The 19,047-nt window shown below is 41.6% G+C and overlaps 1 protein-coding gene across 1 annotated transcript in view; it reads left to right on the top strand.

Annotated features, from left to right (window-relative positions):
• WDR11 (WD repeat domain 11) overlaps positions 1-19,047 on the top strand; it is a 2,002,440-nt gene that overhangs the window by 872,277 nt on the left and 1,111,116 nt on the right. The gene's annotated exons all lie outside the window — the stretch shown is intronic.

Here is a 19,047-nt window from a genome sequence, read left to right as displayed (position 1 = left end):
GCCTGATCATGTTAAAGCAAAGCTTCTAGATGCTCCCTTACAGCAGGATGTTCTTTTTGGAGTTAAAACAGTGGAAGTCTTAAAGAAAATGGAGGATAAGGCAAAATCTATGCAGACAGTCAAAGATTTCCTACAGGTACAGCCCCCTCGCTTCAGCAGAAACCGGCCAACAAAAAATTGGTCCTTTCCAGCTACTGACAGACCACAGAGGGGTAAATACAGACGTCCAAGAGGCAGAGGACAACCACAAGCCCAGTACAAACCTCGCCAATGGGGCACTACAACACAGAAGGGAGGAGAAGACAGGTCCCAATCTACCAGAAGGCAAACTCAATGACTTGCACCTCATCTAGCCAAGCAACACTCTCTTGGCAGCACCCTTGGGAGGAAAACTCGCACTTTTTTCAGACAACTGGCACATTGTCACAAAGGACAAAAGGGTCCTAGACATAATTTTACGAGGATACAGATTCCATTTTCACACCTTGCCAATGAAAAGAGGAATGCCAAACCTGCCACAAAATCAATGGGCAGAGGCACAAAAACAAATTACAACTCTCATGGACATGAGCCATTCAACTGGTACCTACTCGAGAGCAAGATCAAGGATTTTACTCAAGACTCTTTCTAGTGCCCAGAAAGGACAATGCCTGGAGACCAATTCTGGACCTTTCAATTCTAAACACCTTCTTACAAGTACCCAAATTCAAGATGCTAACACTACAGCAGCTTCTTCCCATGTTGGGCAAGGAAGCATGGCTAGTAACATTGGACCTCAAGGAGGCATACCTGCATGTCCCTATCAGACAAAGTTGCAGAAGATACCTCCGTTTCATTGCAGGTTCAACCCATTACCAATTTTCTGCACTGCCCTTTGGCTTATGTACTGCGCCCAGAGTCTTCACAAAATGCCTGGCACCAGTAATTGCATACTGCAGACAGAGGAATTCAAATATACCCATACCTGGACGACTGCCTCATCCAAGCAGAAAGCAAAAACATTCTCTTACATCATCTGGCTTTTGTAAAACATCTACTTAATTGCCTGGGGTACACAGTAAACGAAAAGAAGTCAAAACTAGTACCCTCACAAAATATGATATTCCTGGGTGCCAGCTTGAATACAACGGCCCAGAAGGCTTATCTGACGCCAGACAAACAACTACAACTGACTCAATATTTCAAAACAATGGCAACAAAGACCCAATTAACTGCAAGAAAAATTTTGCAGGCCTTGGGCTTCATGGCATCTTGCATACTACTAATACCATTTGCAAAGTTGCATATGAGGAAATTACAGTGGTACCTAAAAAGCGTATGGTCTCAACACAGCCACAGCTTGGACACAGTGATATCTCTCATTCCCTGCCTACAACAGGAGTTTCTATGGTGGTCACAGGCATGTCACCTCAACAAGGGTCAGCCTTTCACCTTGGCCCCAGCCAGGCAAACTATCACAACAGATGCATCAGACTATGCCTGGGGGGCACACATGGCAGGACAATGCGTTCAAGGCGTATGGACTGCAGATCAAAGAAATCTTCACATCAATCAAAAAGAGATGCTAGCTGTACAGAAAGCTCTGACAGCCTTCTAGAATCTATTACATCCAGGACAACTTACAATAAAGACGGACAACACCACAGTAATGTGGTACATAAACAAACAAGGGGGTACTCTCTCCTACCCTCTATGCAGGCAAGCAATGATCTTATGGAACACAGCTCTGGCTTACCAAGTTCAGTTACAAGCTCAATTCCTGCCAGGAAAGAAGAACACATTGGCAGACGACCTCAGCAGAAACATCATGGATCCCCACGAGTGGAAACTAGATCCACAAGTATTTACAATGATAGCTCAAAAATGGGGCCTTCCAGACATAGACCTGTTTGCCAGTCCTCAAAACTATCAACTAACAAAATTTTGTACAAGGGCACTTCACCATCAAGCTTGGAAAGTGGACGCACTCTGTTTCAGTTGGAAAAACCAGACAGTATATGCCTTCCTTCCATTGCGCCTCCTCACAAAGGTACTTCTGAAAGTCAAAAAGGAGAGACCACGACTAATTCTCATAGCCCTAGACTGGCCACGCTAGCACTGGTACCCACTATTGAGGAATATGGCCCATGGCCCACCTTGGATATTACCACAAATTTCCCATTTGCTCACACAACAAAACAATCAGATTCTTCACAGCCAGCTCAAAACCTTAAATCTGGCTGCATGGAAAATCAACTAAGCATCCAGCCAGCTCCTCTTTCCAAAACAGTTATGGATGTTATTCTGGAAGCTAGGAGGCCAAGCACCAGGAAGGCTTATTCGGACAAATGGAAAAGGTTTTGTGCCTGGAACCAAGCTAAAGGCCAAGACACAATTCAGCCTCACATGCCTCACATTCTACAGTATTTAACTGAGGTGTTGCACAAAGGACTTTCTTTCTCCTCCATTAAAATCCATGCTTCAGCTGTTTCAGCCCAGTACAACACGGATCCACCCTTGTTTTCGCATCCACTTCTAAGGCAGTTTCTCAGTGGGGCAAAAAACATTAGGCCACCCAGGAGAGCACCTACACCAACATGGGATCTTAATTTTGTTCTGGAAAAACTAACGTTACCTCCCTTTGAACCAGCTTTCTCTGCAGATCTTCAGTTCCTATCATGGAAGACTGCCCTGCTGCTGGCAATAACTTCAGCTAGAAGAGTCTCAGAGCTGCAGGCACTAATGGCAGTGGAACCTTTCCTCATTTTTCATCAAGACAGAGTTTCTCTATGAACTAATCCTTCCTTTATGCCTAAGGAGGTTTCCAGTGTGGCTTTGAATCAAACCATCCACTTACCCACCTTCTTCCCAAATCCACAGAACAAAGGTGAGAAACTCCTGCATTCCTTGGACATTCACAGGCAACTTTGTTACTACTTGGACAAAACTAAGGCTTTCAGAAAATCTGACCAGCTCTTTGTATCCTATGCTACAGCTTCACAAGGGAAGGCTATATCAAAACAAACCATTTCCAAATGGATAGGTCATTGCATACATTTCTGCTATACCCATCATGGAAAACCATTTCCTGCTACCATTAGGCCCCACTCTACCAGGGCAACAGCTACTTCTACAGCCTTTCTCAGGGGGGTTCCAACCAAGGAGATTTTGGAAGCTGCTACTTGGAGTTCAGTACACACCTTTACCAAACACTATCACTTACCTCTTTACTCTAAGACTAGGGCGGGCTTCGCCACTGCAGTTCTGCAGGGCCTTCTAGCCTCCTCTAACCCTCTATGATTCCTCCACCCATCCTTAGCTTTGGGATTCAACGCAAGTGTGATGACTGCAGCAGGGTAACATGATGAACATAGTACAGTTTTGTACCTACCATAAATGTAGATGTTCGAGTGTATACCCTGCTGCAGTCCAGGTTACCCTCCCTCCATCCCCTCTGATCTATCTGGCTAAATCTCTACAATACCTTCCTGATGTATTTTCTTACAGCTGAAGGGATTTTGTGTTTGTGCAAAATTTACTCAATTTGGTACTAATTACTGAACACCTTTTTGGGGGCACCTGACATCTGGGGCAAGAAAAACTGAAGAAAATGGCGTTGGTTGCATTATATATACCCCTGGTGCACTGACGTCAGGGAAGAAGCGACAGCAACCGACGCCAGACCAAGACTTTGGAATTCCGACCGACTGCGGGACCGCCTGACGACAGGATAACCCAAGTGTGATGACTGCAGCAGGGTGGTGTACACTCGAACATCTACATTTATGATAGGTACAAAACTGTACTTTATTTAGACAGGACTAAAGATATTAGGAAATTTGAGCAACTTTTTGTTCCTTTTCAACACACGAATTGTCTTTACTCTTTCTAAGCAAACCACCTCTTCTTGTATTTCTAAAGCCATTTTTGTTACTCTTTTCATGGCAAGCAGCTTCCTTCTGTTTGTGGTCATTCTACTGGGACTGTTGCCTCTTTTGGTGTTTTTTTCAAGGGTTTTGATGCTAGGTCTATTTTGGAAGCTGTAAGTTTGTATTCTCTGCATACTTTTATGAAGCACTTTGAGTTGGATGTTATTTCTAGGGCTAGAGCAGATTTTCCCCGATCCATCCTCCGTGGGTTTTTGGAGGGGACCCCAGTTTTTTATTCTTTCCTTCCCCATCTTTTCTGGTGGCTCTGGTACTCTCCCTGTTGTAAGACTGGAAATCTCGGTGTGTGATCTGTTTTCCACAGGCAAGACAATTGTTAACTTTTTTGGAGATCGGTTAGTGCAAGAAAAAAGGATCCCCAATGGGGTACATAGCTTTAGACATTTTCAGCTGAAATTCAACTTCTGGCAGCGGCCGACTGGCACTCGTGCGAACTGCTTCTGCTACGGGCTCCATGGCAAGAAAAATGAATGTAATGACGTCGGCTGTCTTGCTTTATAGCACTGATGACCTGACATCAGACTACAGGCAATGGCAGCTGACACAAAAAAAATTTAGTCTGGTATTCGGGCCAGCCGAGGGCTACCACAGCAGGGATAACCCACAGGTGATGACTGCAACAGTGAATACACTCGAGCATCTACATTTATGCTAAGTGAGCACAACTGTAATTTCTCTGCCGTAGACTTCACTGACATTTCCAGACTCAGTTAATTGCTTTCGGCATCCCTTCCTTGGCTTGCTTATAGAGCAACATCTGGTCTGTGTGGTAGTGTGTATTCCTATGTGCAACAGGAATAAAGTTGGGAGGGAATCTTTGTGTGTCATACTGGCTCCTATTCTGCTTCATCTGTTATTGGACAACTGTGGATTTTTGTTGTTCTCTAGTCATCTTTGGTGTAGCTTTGTCAACCATCAAAGTCTGTGAGATAGCCATGTCCTTTCTGGTTGTAGGGATGCCATTTATATGTAAGGGGGTGCCACGTTTGCCAGTGTCAGCAGAAGTTGTGGGTGAAAGATCTCCACTTGTCAGAGACAAGGAGATGGAAGCTGGCACCGATGTGCCTAAAATGGACTCACTTTATAATCACGAAATCCTGAAATACTGAATCTCAGAATTTCGAGACCACAAAGCCGAACGTCGTGATTTTGAAATTCACACTTCTGGGGTTTCGGTATTTAGAACTTTCGGCTTTATGATCTCAGGATTCTGTAATTCGGTATTTCAGAATTTCGAGATTATAAAGTGTTCCCGCCTAAAATACAGTCTGTTTTTAGGAAAAGTATGCTTAATGAGAGAAACTTTCAGTCATCTATTTCTTTTTCTGTGGACAGAGCAGACTTGCCAAGGAACTTGTTAATGCTTTCGTTTTGCCCTTGCATTCTTGATGCTAGAAAAGTAAGAGTTCCTTCTCTTTCTGACAGGGAATACTAGTCAGAAGACATAGCATAGGGCTGGTTTTACTTCAAGAAATTCTTCTCAGTCAAGAGTCTTTTTTTTCTGAGACTTTATTTGAGTTAAAAGAGGTTTTTCAGTGGAACCACAGTGGTGTTCCTGTGCCACAAAAAGTGTACTATGATTTATTACAGTTAGGGATGCCAAAAATTGTGGCTGTGCATCTTAATTTGCCAATCTTAGAGAATGCTTTCCTTACTGCTTCTGCCTTACCCGATGGTCAGCCTCCTGCCCCTGGAAGTTTGACAAGTTATACAAGATACCTCGCACTCATATGTACCTGTTTTCTAGTTCTAAAGCAGATCCAGCAGTTATTTCTCTAACTAAATCTGTTTCTACTGAACAGCTTATGACTGCTAACTGCCCCTCCCATAACAAAAATTGGAAAGCAATGGATAAGTTGGCGAAGGGAATGTGTTCTTCTAGTATTTAAACTTTCAGAATTTTAAAACTGTCAAGCTTGTACACTAAAGTTTTCATTGTTATTTTTGAGAATATGCAGACGTTGATGTCTAACCTTCCTTCGTCTAAGTTAAAAAATTCTTTAAATAGTTCTGTGACTGTTGTTTCTCATGTGACTAAGCATATTTTAAAGTGTGCCTGTGGTACTGATGATTTTCACACAGAGCTGTGATTTCTTGTTTTGTTTTAAGGAGATTTGCTTGGTTTCATTTTCAAAATCTTCTAGCTATGAAAACAGAATTGCAGCAGATAGTAAAGACAACCACAAGGCCGTCTATAGTTATGTAAAGAATCTCCACGGCAATACCCAGATTTGCTCTGAGCTACTGCACAATGGTACCTCCTATACCGAGCCAATAGATATTGCCAATATACTGGCCGGCAGATTCAGTGCCAGCTTTACCCCTCTCTTCCCCCCAAAGGACCAATCACAATACCAGTAGATTGCCAGGCACCCAGTATTACTGCTGTGCAGGTTAAAACAGCACTGTCCAAGGCCAAGAATCTTCTATGGGACTTGACAATATCCCTGGCTGTGTTCTACATGAACTACAGAGTGAACTGGCACCTCACCTGTGTTCCCTGTTCAATCACAGCCTCACCTCAGGCTATGCCCTTATCGAGTGGTGCACTGCTATAGTCATCCCTCTCCACAAAGGAAGAATGACTACAGAACCTATGAACTATCGCCCCATTAGTCTGATATGCAAAGCTATGGAATGCATCATCATGGACCTGATAACAAGGATATATGGAATCTCCAAACTCTGGATCCCACACAGTTTGGTTTTGTGAAGGGTAGATCATGTCTGCTCAACTTGGCCAACTTCTTTAAGTCAGTCGCCAGAGATGTGGATGAAGGCAAGGTGGTTCATACAGCCTACTTTGATCTGGCCAAGGCCTTTGATACCATTCCGCACTCAGGAATCATAGAAAAACTCACTAAGCTAGCCATCAACTTCTATATCACTAGGTGGGTTGCAAACTGGCTCACAGATAGAACCCACAGTGTGAAAGTAGTTGACTCCAAGTCAGACTGCCGACCAGTCACGAGTGGAGTCCCACAGGGATCGGTCCTGGGTCCTCTCCTATTTGGTATCTACTTCTTAGAAGTCCAGGCCAACACGAAGGGACACTGGCTGACAAAGTTCACAGACAATTGCAAGTTGGGTGCCATTATTAACTCCCCAAATGATGTTGACATCGTACAGCAAGGCCTCACTGAGGCCAGTGACTGGTGTCAGAACCATGGCGTTAAGCTCAATGGCAAAAAATGTGTCATCATCCCCTTTGGGAAAAACCCAGTTCCCATGAATTAACACATCGATGGTAGTCCTCTGAACACAGAAGGCATTATAAGAGATCTGGGAACACAGGTAGACAGCAACCTCTCTTTTGACCACCTCATTGCCACTGTGGTCAGAAAGTCCTGCTATGTGGCACATCTCATTACTAAGGGTTTTGCATCCAGGAAGAAAGAGGTCATTGTCTCCCTCTACTCTTCCCTCATTAGGCCAGTCAATCGAGTATAATGCCCCATTTGGCATGTACCTCACTAGACACCTGCAAAAACTGGAGAAGCCGCAGACGTACCTCACAAAGAGGATCCTTGGCCTTAAACACTTGTCCTATATGGACAGACTCAAAAATCTCCAACTATTCTCTGTCTCATATTGCCTACTTAGAGGCGACCTCTGCTTGACTTAAAAAGCCATGTCTGACCCAGCTCTGTTAGACATGCTACATCTAAAGAAGTTCCAATCCCTCCACACCACACGCTCCAAAGACCGCAACCTCATTACCACAATCAACAGAACATGCTGGAGGGACAGGTTCATAACCCAGAAACTGCCCATGCTATGGAATAGACTTCCCATACGTGTCAAGCTGAGCACCTCACTGGCCCTCTTCAAGAGAAATCTTGATGAGTGGTTGGGAAATAGAAAGTTCACCCCAGAGATTACTCCAGTGGCTCTACTTGATAGAGGCATTGGGAACTAACGTCGGGTGGCACAATGCCAGGGTAATCCTATTGGCTAGGCTTGTATAGGCTCCAGGGCCATTAGCCTAGTACACACCTATGAACCTATGATGCATCTGAGATTTTAAATTAATCTTTAGTTAAGAAGTTGTTCTCTTTGGCCCTTCTGTAAGGTGAGGTGCTTTAAGGGTGTGATGAAAGGGGAAAACTGATTCAGTGAGTGCATCAGATTTTTTAACCCTCCTTTTTCAGAACAAATCATTTCCTCTTCTTTTTAGCTTCCGTTCCCAAATGAGCAATTTAATCAGCAAGGATCCAGCACATAGGATTTTAAAGAGCAATGGAAAGGAGGCTCTAAAAAAAAAAAGAAAAAATATTCTAATCAAGTACAGTCCTGTTCATCAGCATACCTGTAGGTGTGTTCAGTCTCTTCCCCTCTGCCACCCTGGCAGCCTTTTCATGTCTAAGACTTCACTTCTCCTTGTGGCATCAGATTGTCTGATACAGCTCGGTTCTTAAGGTAATCCAGCAGGGGTGCATTTGACATTGAGAATCCCTCCTCCTTTCCATGAAATTCTCACTTCTCCAGGGAACTGCATCTATTTTCTTCTTTCCTGCAACACCTGATGTCTCTGGGAATCATAAAACCTGTGCCCCCCATCACCTAGGCAAAGGTTTTTATTTAAGCATTTTTCTAGTTCCAGAAACAGAAGGTTCTTGGAGGTCTGTACTTGATCTTTCATTTCTAAGCCTTTTATCAAGATTCTGAAGTTCAAGATGTTATCTTTTCAGTCTCTTGTACCTCCCATTTTCCTCTAGCTTACTACCATCACATTCCCATTGCAGAGCATTTCAGGTGTTTCATAAGATTTGCTGAATCTGGCATGCATTATCTCTTCTCTGTTTTACCCTTTGGACTGTGTACAGCACCAGGAATGTTCACAAAATGCCTATCATCAGTCATTGCCTACTGCAGACTTTAAGGTAGTCAAAATTTTTCTATATTTGGATGATTGTCTTATCTTTGCAAACATATCTTTTCAGCTGTCAAAAGTCTTTAGCAGTTAACTGTTCAGCAGCTTCTATTGTCTGGGTTTTCATATAAACTTTCATACGTCTTCTCTCTTCCCTTCTCACAGACTGATTTTCTTGGGATGTTTGCTGGATTTAGCTTTGGAAAGAGCTTTTCTTCCTCTAGTCAGAGTAGACTTGTTTTAACAGTACTTCATGAGTTTCTTCAGTCAAACCATGCAACTTCAAGGTAGTTTCTCAAGATTCTGGGATACAAGTTCTCTGGCCAGGTGACACACGAAGAAAATACAGTGGAATCTCAAATTAGTCTGGACTCCAGCTACACCCTTTGTCCTTTGACATCCCTTTCCAGGATTTGTAAAGGAGGAGACTAGATGGTGGCTAGACCAGATAGCTTGCAAACTAGTTCTTCCATTCTCCCTTCTAACTCCTTTACAGTCAGTTACTACAGATGCTTCAGACCTGGTGTGAGGAGAATACCTCTCAAATGTCTAGACTTTTGCAGAATGTCTAGATTTTTGACCCATATTTTTGGTCTGTTCCTCAGAAAGTTTGTTTTTCTGGCAAAGATGTGGATTTATATCACTAAATAATGGCATACAGTTGAGTTTCAGACTTTATTTTCTTCAGAAAATGAATGCTGACACAAATCCTGTAATTCCAGCAACTTTCTATCTTTATAAGAGTGATATTTAAAATCTTCCCCTCTTTTTGGCCCATTGCTCCCCCATTATTTTCGGCTTTGTCCAGATTTATTGTGCTAAGAGATTGAGAGGTATGGTGGGGAGCAGTTTCAAAAGGAGTAAAACTACAAGCTCTGTGGGATCCTATAGTCAGAAGCACGTAAATATCAGAGATTTTTGCAGTTATCTATGCCTTGAAGGTCTTGAATCATCTTTGGTCCTCTCTAGAGGCGTACTCAGCCAGCACCACAGTCAGTGTGGCATGTAAGCAAACAGGGGGATACCAGGTCTTATCCCCTTTGCAGACTTACCTGGGAGGTAGCAACACAGCTCAGTTTGACTCTTCAGTCTTTATATATTTTCTTACAGCAAAATTTGTTTGCACACAAGCTCAGGAAAACAAGAACAGACACCCAGAAATGGAAACTTGATCCTGGCATCTTCCAGAAAGCGATCTGGCTGTAGAGAACATACCAAGTAGATCTGTTTACCGATTGGATAGATTATAAGTGATGTATAATGTTTGCAACTGGGAGTGTACCTGTATGATTTGTGATGTAAAATGTTTGCAACTAGGATTGTGTAGGTGTGGTTTGTTTTCATTTGTATAAATGTATGATTGCCTATGTCGTAAATGATAGTTTAATAAAGATGTTTCTTGTTTAAAACAAATAGATCTATTTACCTCCCTTCAGAACAGTCTAAAAATACTGTTTACCTTCCTTCAGAACAGACTAAAAATACTTTCTCCTCCCATGGACAAAGATGTCCCTTTATGCTTTTCTACCCTTTTCACGGATATCCCGGGTTGTTCTAAAGATCCAGATGAACCCTCCAAAAATTGTGTTGTTGACCATCTTTTGGTCAAGGTAATGGTGTTTCTCCCTTTTTTTAAATTTGGCCAAGGGCATTTACTGCAAGCTTCACTACAGACTAGATTTACTCACATAAGACATTGGGAATTTGATGCAGCCTAATACAGAAATTCTTTAACTGTCGGGATGGTAACATTTTGACACCATTTGGACACCTTTTTTTCTGACGACTTGTAATAGGTACTAAAAAAGATAAGGAAGCCAGAAAACCATGGCCAGACAGATTTGTGTGAGGTAGTGTCCAATGTCCTTTCATATTCTTCTGCCAAAGTACTTTTGTCTGACATTTCTGCTTTTCTGTCCTTGGATCCCCCTTTCTAATAACATTGTCTTCTTCCTCATCATCACCACCACCCAACACTTGGTCTTTTGTTCAAGTTCAAGGTACACCTGATTTTTCTAGTCAGCTCCTCAGTTTTTTTTTCTGCTACCTAATCATTTTTCTTTGGAAGAAGTTTCACTGACAAATTCTCTCTATGGGCTTTGTTATTGTCAGACAAATAAAAGCAGGGTCACCTTCAGCTACTTGGCTCACTCTTTATTGGGTAATGTTTTTGTTGCTTCCTTTGCCTGATCTATATCCAAAAAATGTCTGTGATCCACCAGAAAAAAACAATTCTTAAAAGATAGCTGGATATAGCAACTTGAATCTCACACCTGCCTTTCGACATTCCCTAATTAAAGGGATAAACCCAGTCATCTTCTGCCTGCTGTTCACAGAATAATCATTTTTCATAAACACACTGCTATCCCCAATTTTAATATTTTTCCCATCTCTCACAATTTTGTCAGGAACTTCCTTTTTTGCTTGTATGCAGTATAGATCTTGGCTGCATTCTCATGACTAGATTTGGAGCATACACATGATCTATCCTTTCTTTTAACAAATCCTGCTGCAGAATATCAGACCAGTTGTCTGTTTCTGTTTTCATAAAATTCATGGCAGTCTGTTCTCAGTTTCTTTATTATATCAGAAAATCTTGGATTTTCTCTACATGCTGTCTTCTATTTTTTAAGCAGTTCATGAGAAGCCTCGTATTCAAGTAAGGTTTTCTTTCATCTCAGCCTCTTGTTTCTTAACAAGCTCAGCTGATCCAAATAGCTACTCAAAGCTTCTTTTGTTCTTTCCAGCCTTTTGTTGTTTGACTTTGTATATTCTTCCAGTGTCTCACTTATTTGATGCTTTTTTTCTGCTACATTACTGGAAACCAATTCCTGTGCAAAAGATAAATTTGAACTGCTTTTTACTGAACAAATACAAGGCTCTTCCCCGCCAGAGTTTTTCTTCTCCTTTTCTTGTTGATTTTCTCTTTCTTTTTCCAGATTTCTTTTTTGCTGATATTCAGGCAGTGTAGTTACTAACCAGTAACCAAATGTTACCCAAACTATTAATGTTTACTGTCTTTTTTGTTCAACTCTCATTATGCACACTGGGAGAGTGCTAATCAACCTACTTTTCAGAATGCAGTCATCTTGCAATCCAGTTATGTGTATGTCCAGCAATAAACTTATTTTTTAAGGGATAAAATGCCTCTATCCTACTAAAACAGATATGTACTGTTTGTAGCACAAATAAGTGTATTGTAGACCATAACTCCCTTTACCATCTTGTACCTCTCTGGGTCTCTGGCTGCTGTGGCTGCTGTACTGCGGGCTTGCTCTGCTCTAAGCTCTAGCTCTACTCCTGCCCTAAGCTACTCCTAACTTGTGTCTGACGAACTTGGCCTTCCTCCAGTGATTGTAACTCGGACTGCATCAACCTACCCTGTCTATTCTAGGAACAGAAACTCTAAGCTCTAGCTCTACTCCAGCCCTAAGCTACTCCTAACTTGTGTCTGTCTAACTTGGCCTTCCTCCAGTGATTGTAACTCGGACAGCATCAACCTACCCTGTCCATTCTAGGAACAGAAACTCTAAGCTCTAACTCTACTCCTGCCCTAAGCTACTCCTAACTTGTGTCTGACGAACTTGGCCTTCCTCCAGTGATTGTAACTCGGACTGCATCAACCTACCCTGTCCATTCTAGGAACAGAAACTCTAAGCTCTAGCTCTACTCCTGCCCTAAGCTACTCCTAACTTGTGTCTGACAAACTTGGCCTTCCTCCAGTGATTGTAACTCGGACTGCATCAACCTACCCTGTCCATTCTAGGAACAGAAACTCTAAGCTCTAGCTCTACTCCTGCCCTAAGCTACTCCTAACTTGTGTCTGTGAACTTGGCCTTCCTCCAGTGATTGTAACTCGGACTGCATCAACCTACCCTGTCCATTCTAGGAACAGAAACTCTAAGCTCCAGCTCTACTCCTGCCCTAAGCTACTCCTAACTTGTGTCTGATGAACTTGGCCTTCCTCCAGTGATTGTAACTCGGACTGCATCAACCTACCCTGTCCATTCTAGGAACAGAAACTCTAAGCTCTAGCTCTACTCCTGCCCTAAGCTACTCCTAACTTGTGTCTGACGAACTTGGCCTTCCTCCAATGATTGTAACTCGGACTGCATCAACCTACCCTGTCCATTCTAGGAACAGAAACTCTAAGCTCTAGCTCTACTCCTGCCCTAAGCTACTCCTAACTTGTGTCTGACGAACTTGGCCTTCCTCCAGTGATTGTAACTCGAACTGCATCAACCTACCCTGTCCATTCTAGGAACAGAAACTCTAAGCTCTAGCTCTACTCCTGCCCTAAGCTACTCCTAACTTGTGTCTGACGAACTTGGCCTTCCTCCAGTGATTGTAACTCGGACTGCATCAACCTACCCTGTCCATTCTAGGAACAGAAAGTATGTTTGGGCTCCAATATTGTTGATGTGTTTGGCTCCCATTGGGTCCCCTAAAAGAGTTTACAGCTGACAGTTTTCTAGCCTCCAACAGCCAGCTACCTCTCGTTCCTTACCTCCCCCCCTTTTTGTACTCACTTCTCTTTCCAGCCACTCTTTTACCTTATTTTTTCCCTTTGCCTCCTCATTTTCCTTTCCCGCTATTATCCCCTCTCACTATCCTTTCCACCTGAACTATATAGCAAGATACCCTCCTCTCCCGGCTACTACCTTGCTGCTACTTTGGCTCCTTCTGGCCCTTTTCAGACTGTAAAGCTCATCACTGTCCTTTCTTCTTAGTAACCTCCACTCTCTACCCTATTTGCCCATCTATCCGCCTTCTTATATATTCTGACTCCTTATCTGTAACCTGCATTTTCTCAATCTCACCTCTCTCAGTCCTCCTGTCCTCCTGCTGTATGCTTTACACTACCTCTATATTATCTAACACTGTTTAACTTACTGGTGCTCTCTATTCTTATCCCTACCCTTTCCTGCTATACTTACCTGCATTTCTGATTGTCTCCTTTCTCATCTCTTCTTCTGTGGTTTCTTCCTGCTCCGTTCGCCCTGCGGGCTCACTCCGCTCACTTCCCTACCCCCAATTCCCACCCACCCCCAGGGGTCCTATTCTTATAGCTCCCCAGCCACACCCCCTATCCCACCTATCCAATCCTTCTCCTTCCCCTGTGTTTCTTACCCACCCCTCAACACACCCCTTATACTCTTACCTCTTCCTCTTTGTCTTCTCTACTACCTTTACTACTAGTTTAGCCTTTCTCCTCTTTTTCTATATATCTCTTTTATCACTCCACTCTCCTCACCAGTCTTACCCTCTCTATACACTATAGTATACTGTAGTTCTCCCCCAACCTATAGTATACTGTAGTTCTCCCCCACCTTCCCAGCAGACTTACTTCCACCTATATACATTACCACCTATATCTTTCTCTCTTATTTCTCCTTTTCTTTATTTCTATAAATAATGACTCCCTGCTCTCCAACACTTCTTACTGTATCAGTCCTACTCTTAACCTCCCTATTCTCTACTTACCAACTTACCTTCTTTGAAAACTCACTTACCATCCTGCCTAATTTCACAGAAAAACAGACCTCAACCATATACACCTTCACATCCTACTCCAATGCTAAATCCACCCCTAACTATCTTCTTCCTAAATTTCACAGACTGTCTCACCTCACCTATATCCTACCCTCAGATAAAAAACCTAAACTTCTAACCTTTTTAAAGAGTAACATCATAACCAAGCTAGGTAATCCTACCTTACTAGATGGTGACATACACCCCAACCCAGGCCCAGCTGACCCCTCCCCTCAATAATGCTCTTCTAATCTCAATAATAAATTCCTCATAGGGCACCTTAACATTCAAAGTATAAACAATAAAATACCCCACCTTCATGCCCTCCTAGACACCTATTCTTTTGACATTCTATGCCTCTCTGAAACCTGGCTAAAATCAGGCACTAAAGACTCTGAAATAATACCCCAAGGCTATAATATACTTAGACAAGACCGAACAAAATGTAAAGGTGGCATTTGATGCTATCCATGACTGACTGTGTATAAATCTTTGATATCAACAACTAAAATACATGGTTTGAATTATATGGAATTTTACCAATGTTCTCCAGGAAACCCCAAGAATCTTTGCAAATTTGTACCTCAAGCTTTAACATGGGCTTTAAGATCCTATCCACTAATTTGGCACAAGCGTACGTGATCGAACCCCTTCCATCCACTATCGGCCTAAAAGGGGGATCCACTAAATCTTTGTGAATTTTAGGGGTGCCAAATAGTGTGGGGATCCTAGGTGCTAGCATGGTAAGGTATTGCAAAGTGTCATTGTCTATGGTACCCTCCAAAAATAAATCATCCAAGATATTCTTGATTTTACTATAAGCCCTATTAACTTCATTAATACTGGCTTTGAGATAAAAATCTGAATTCAGGTATTCAAGCATTTTATTTTCGTATACATATTCATCCATAAAAATTAAACCCCCAGACCTAGGTCTGTACTTGATCTTTCTTTTCTAAGCCTTTTATCAAGATTCTGAAGTTCAAGATGTTATCTCTTCAGTCTCTTGTACCTCCCATTTTCCTCTAGCTTTCATGGTACAGCTCTTTCTAAGGAAGACTACTACCATCACATTCCCATTGCAGACCATTTCAGGTGTTCCATAAGATTTGCTGAATCTGGCTTGCATTATCTCTTCTCTGTTTTACCCTTTGGACTGTGTACAGCACCAGAAATATTCACAAAATGCCCATCACCGGTCATTGCCTACTGCAGACTTTAAGGTAGTCACATTTTTTCTATATTTGGATGATTGTCTTATCTTTGCAAACATATCTTTTCAGCTGTCAAAAGTCTTTAGCAGTTAACTGTTCAGCAACTTCTATTAAGTCTGGGTTTTCATGTAAACTTTCATACGTCTTCTCTCTTCCCTTCTCACAGACTGATTTTCTTGGGATGTTTGCTGGATTTAGCTTTGGAAAGAGCTTTTCTTCCTCTAGTCAGAGTAGACTTGTTTTAACAGTACTTCATGAGTTTCTTCAGTCAAACCATGCAACTTCAAGGTAGTTTCTCAAGATTCTGGGGTACAAGTTCTCTGGCCAGGTGACACATGAAGAAAATACAGTGGAATCTCAGATTAGTCTGGACTCCAGCTACACCCTTTGTCCTTTGAGATCCATTTCCAGGATTTGTAAAGGAGGAGACTAGATGGTGGCTAGACCAGATAGCTTGCAAACTAGTTCTTCCATTCTCCCTTCTAACTCCTTTACAGTCAGTTACTACAGATGCTTCAGACCTGGTGTGAGGAGAATAACTCTCAAATGTCTAGACTTTTGCAGAATGTCCAGATTTTTGACCCATATTTTTGGTCTGTTCCTCAGAAAGTGTGTTTTTCTGGCAAAGACGTGGATTGATATCACTAAATAATGGCATACAGTTGAGTTTCAGACTTTATTTTCTTCAGAAAATGAATGCTGACACAAATCCTGTAATTCCAGCAACTTTCTATCTTTATAAGAGTGATATTTAAAATCTTCCCCTCTTTTTGGCCCATTGCTCCCCCATTATTTTTGGCTTTATCCAGATTTATTGTGCTAAGAGATTGAGAGGTATGGTGGGGAGCAGTTTCAAAAGGAGTAAAACTACAAGCTCTGTGGGATCCTATAGTCAGAAGCACATAAATATCAGAGATTTTTGCAGTTATCTATGCCTTGAAGGTCTTGAATCATCTTTGGTCCCTAGGACCTCTCTAGAGACTCAGCCAGCACCACAGTCAGTGTGGCATGTAAGCAAACAGGGGGATACCAGGTCTTATCCCCTTTGCAGACTTGCTGTGATAACCTGGGAGGTTGCAACACAGCTCAGTTTGACTCTTCAGTCTTCATATATTCTCTTACAGCAAAATTTGGTTGCACACAAGCTCAGGAAAACAAGAACAGACACCCAGAAATGGAAACTTGATCCTGGCATCTTCCAGAAAGCAATCTGGCTGTAGAGAGCATACCAAGTAGATCTGTTTACCAATTGGATAGATTATAAGTGATGTATAATGTTTGCAACTGGGAGTGTACCTGTATGATTTGTGATGTAAAATGTTTGCAACTAGGATTGTGTAGGTGTGGTTTGTTTTCATTTGTATAAATGTATGATTGCCTATGTCGTAAATGATAGTTTAATAAAGATGTTTCTTGTTTAAAACAAATAGATCTATTTACCTCCCTTCATAACAGTCTAAAAATACTGTTTACCTTCCTTCAGAACAGACTAAAAATACTTTCTCCTCCCATGGACAGCGATGTCCCTTTATGCTTTTCCACCCTTTTCATGGATATCCAGGGTTGTTCTAAAGATCCAGATGAACCCTCCAAAAATTGTGTTGTTGACCATCTTTTGGTCAAGGCAATGGTGTTTCTCCCTTTTTTTAAATTTGGCCAAGGGCAGTTACTGCAAGCTTCCCTACAGACTAGATTTACTCACATAAGACATTGGGAATTTGATGCAGCCTAATACAGAAATTCTTTAACTGTCGGGATGATAACATTTTGACACCATTTGGACACCTTTTTTTCTGACGACTTGTAATAGGTACTAAAAAAGATAAGGAAACCAGAAAACCATGGCCAGACAGATTTGTGTGAGGTAGTGTCCAATGTCCTTTCGTATTCTTCTGCCAAAGTACTTTTGTCTGACATTTCTGCTTTTCTGTTCTTGGATCCCCCTTTCTAATAACATTCAAATTAAACAGTTTTCGAAGTGAGTGTTACATGTTCATCCATCTTAGAAACAGGTGACTCTTCCTTGGGCTGTGAACTTTGTGCTTGAAAAGCTTACTCAATCTCCATTTGTGCCAGCTTATGAGGCTAAACTGAGGTTCTTAACTTGAAAGACTATTTTACTTATTGCTCTTACATCTGCTGGGAGAGCATCTGAGTTGCAAGCATTTACTGTGAGTTAGCCCTACCTTGTTTTCCACAGAGACAGAGTGTCTTTGAGAACATGTCCCACCATTATACCTAAAGTAAGACTTTAAGCCAGTCTGTTAATGTCCCATTTTCTTTCCTGAACCAAAGAGCAAGGGGGAAATGATCCTTCACACTACATATATCCACAGACTGGTCAGATAGTACCTAGACTAAATTTGACCCATCAGTAAAGTTGATTAGCTGTTTGTCTCCTGTGGTAATCTACCCATATAGCGTAGGCCATTGTGACAGTAATCTCTGTGTGCGAGCATAGTACATTGTAAACTGTAGGAGAGGCACTGGAAGACAACCAGAGTACAATCCACTGTTTAATGAAGTACACAGCAAGACACAAATATAAGAACGCATTAACTGAATCACTGTGTTTTCATCACAGTAACTTCCTCAGATGAGTGTGCCAACATCTAAAACACAGTTTATATACACAGAAAATCCCAGTCAAGCAATCAAGCAATTAGTTACCATGCGTATCCTGTAAAAGTGCCTGTACTTGAAAATGTGTATATATACAAGTGTTTAAAACAAGTAAAATGTATAAAACAGATAAAATATTGACATTCAATAATAAAATATGTACATATATTTGTTGATTTATCGTATTAAACTAAAAAAAAAATCAACAAATATCTGTACATATTTTATTATTGGATGCCAATATTTTATCTGTTTTACACATTTTGCTTGTTTTAAACACGTGTGTGTGTGTGTGTGTGTGTGTGTGTGTGTGTGTGTATGTGTATACACACACACACATATATATATATATATATATATACACACACACACACACACACACACACACACACACACACACACACATTTTCAAGTACAGGCACTTTTACGGGGTAGGCATGGTAACTAATTGTTTGCTTGATTGGGATTTTCTGTGTATGTAAACTGGGTTTTAGATGTTGGCACACACATTTGAGGAAGTTACTGTGACAAAAATGTGGTGGTTCAATTAATGCGTTCTTATGTTTGTGTCTTGCTGTGTACTTCATTAAACAGTTGATTGTACTCTGGTTGTCTTCCAGTGCCTCATTCTTCAGTTTTTGTTCTGCTTTTGGCACTTTTTCCACATTTTTTGGTTACATAGTACAGTAGATGTTTTAACAGACCATTGTTTCAATAACCTCCCTTCCTCCAGACCCATTTTCTTGCTTGTGTTTTTTTGGAGTTACTAGGGTGTAGACTTTTTTGTATATGGTTACAGTTAGTTTTGTAGCATGGTTCTTCAGGGCTTTTGCCTCCCTCATGAGCAAAAAAATGTTCTGAACCTTATTGCACTCCACGT

Source organism: Protopterus annectens, chromosome 14.part0, assembly GCF_019279795.1.
Source record: "Protopterus annectens isolate FY-2018-M chromosome 14.part0, PAN1.0, whole genome shotgun sequence".
NCBI lineage: Eukaryota > Metazoa > Chordata > Ceratodontiformes > Protopteridae > Protopterus > Protopterus annectens.
Note: the sequence above shows the minus strand (reverse complement) of the source record. Positions and strands in the feature narration are given on the sequence as shown.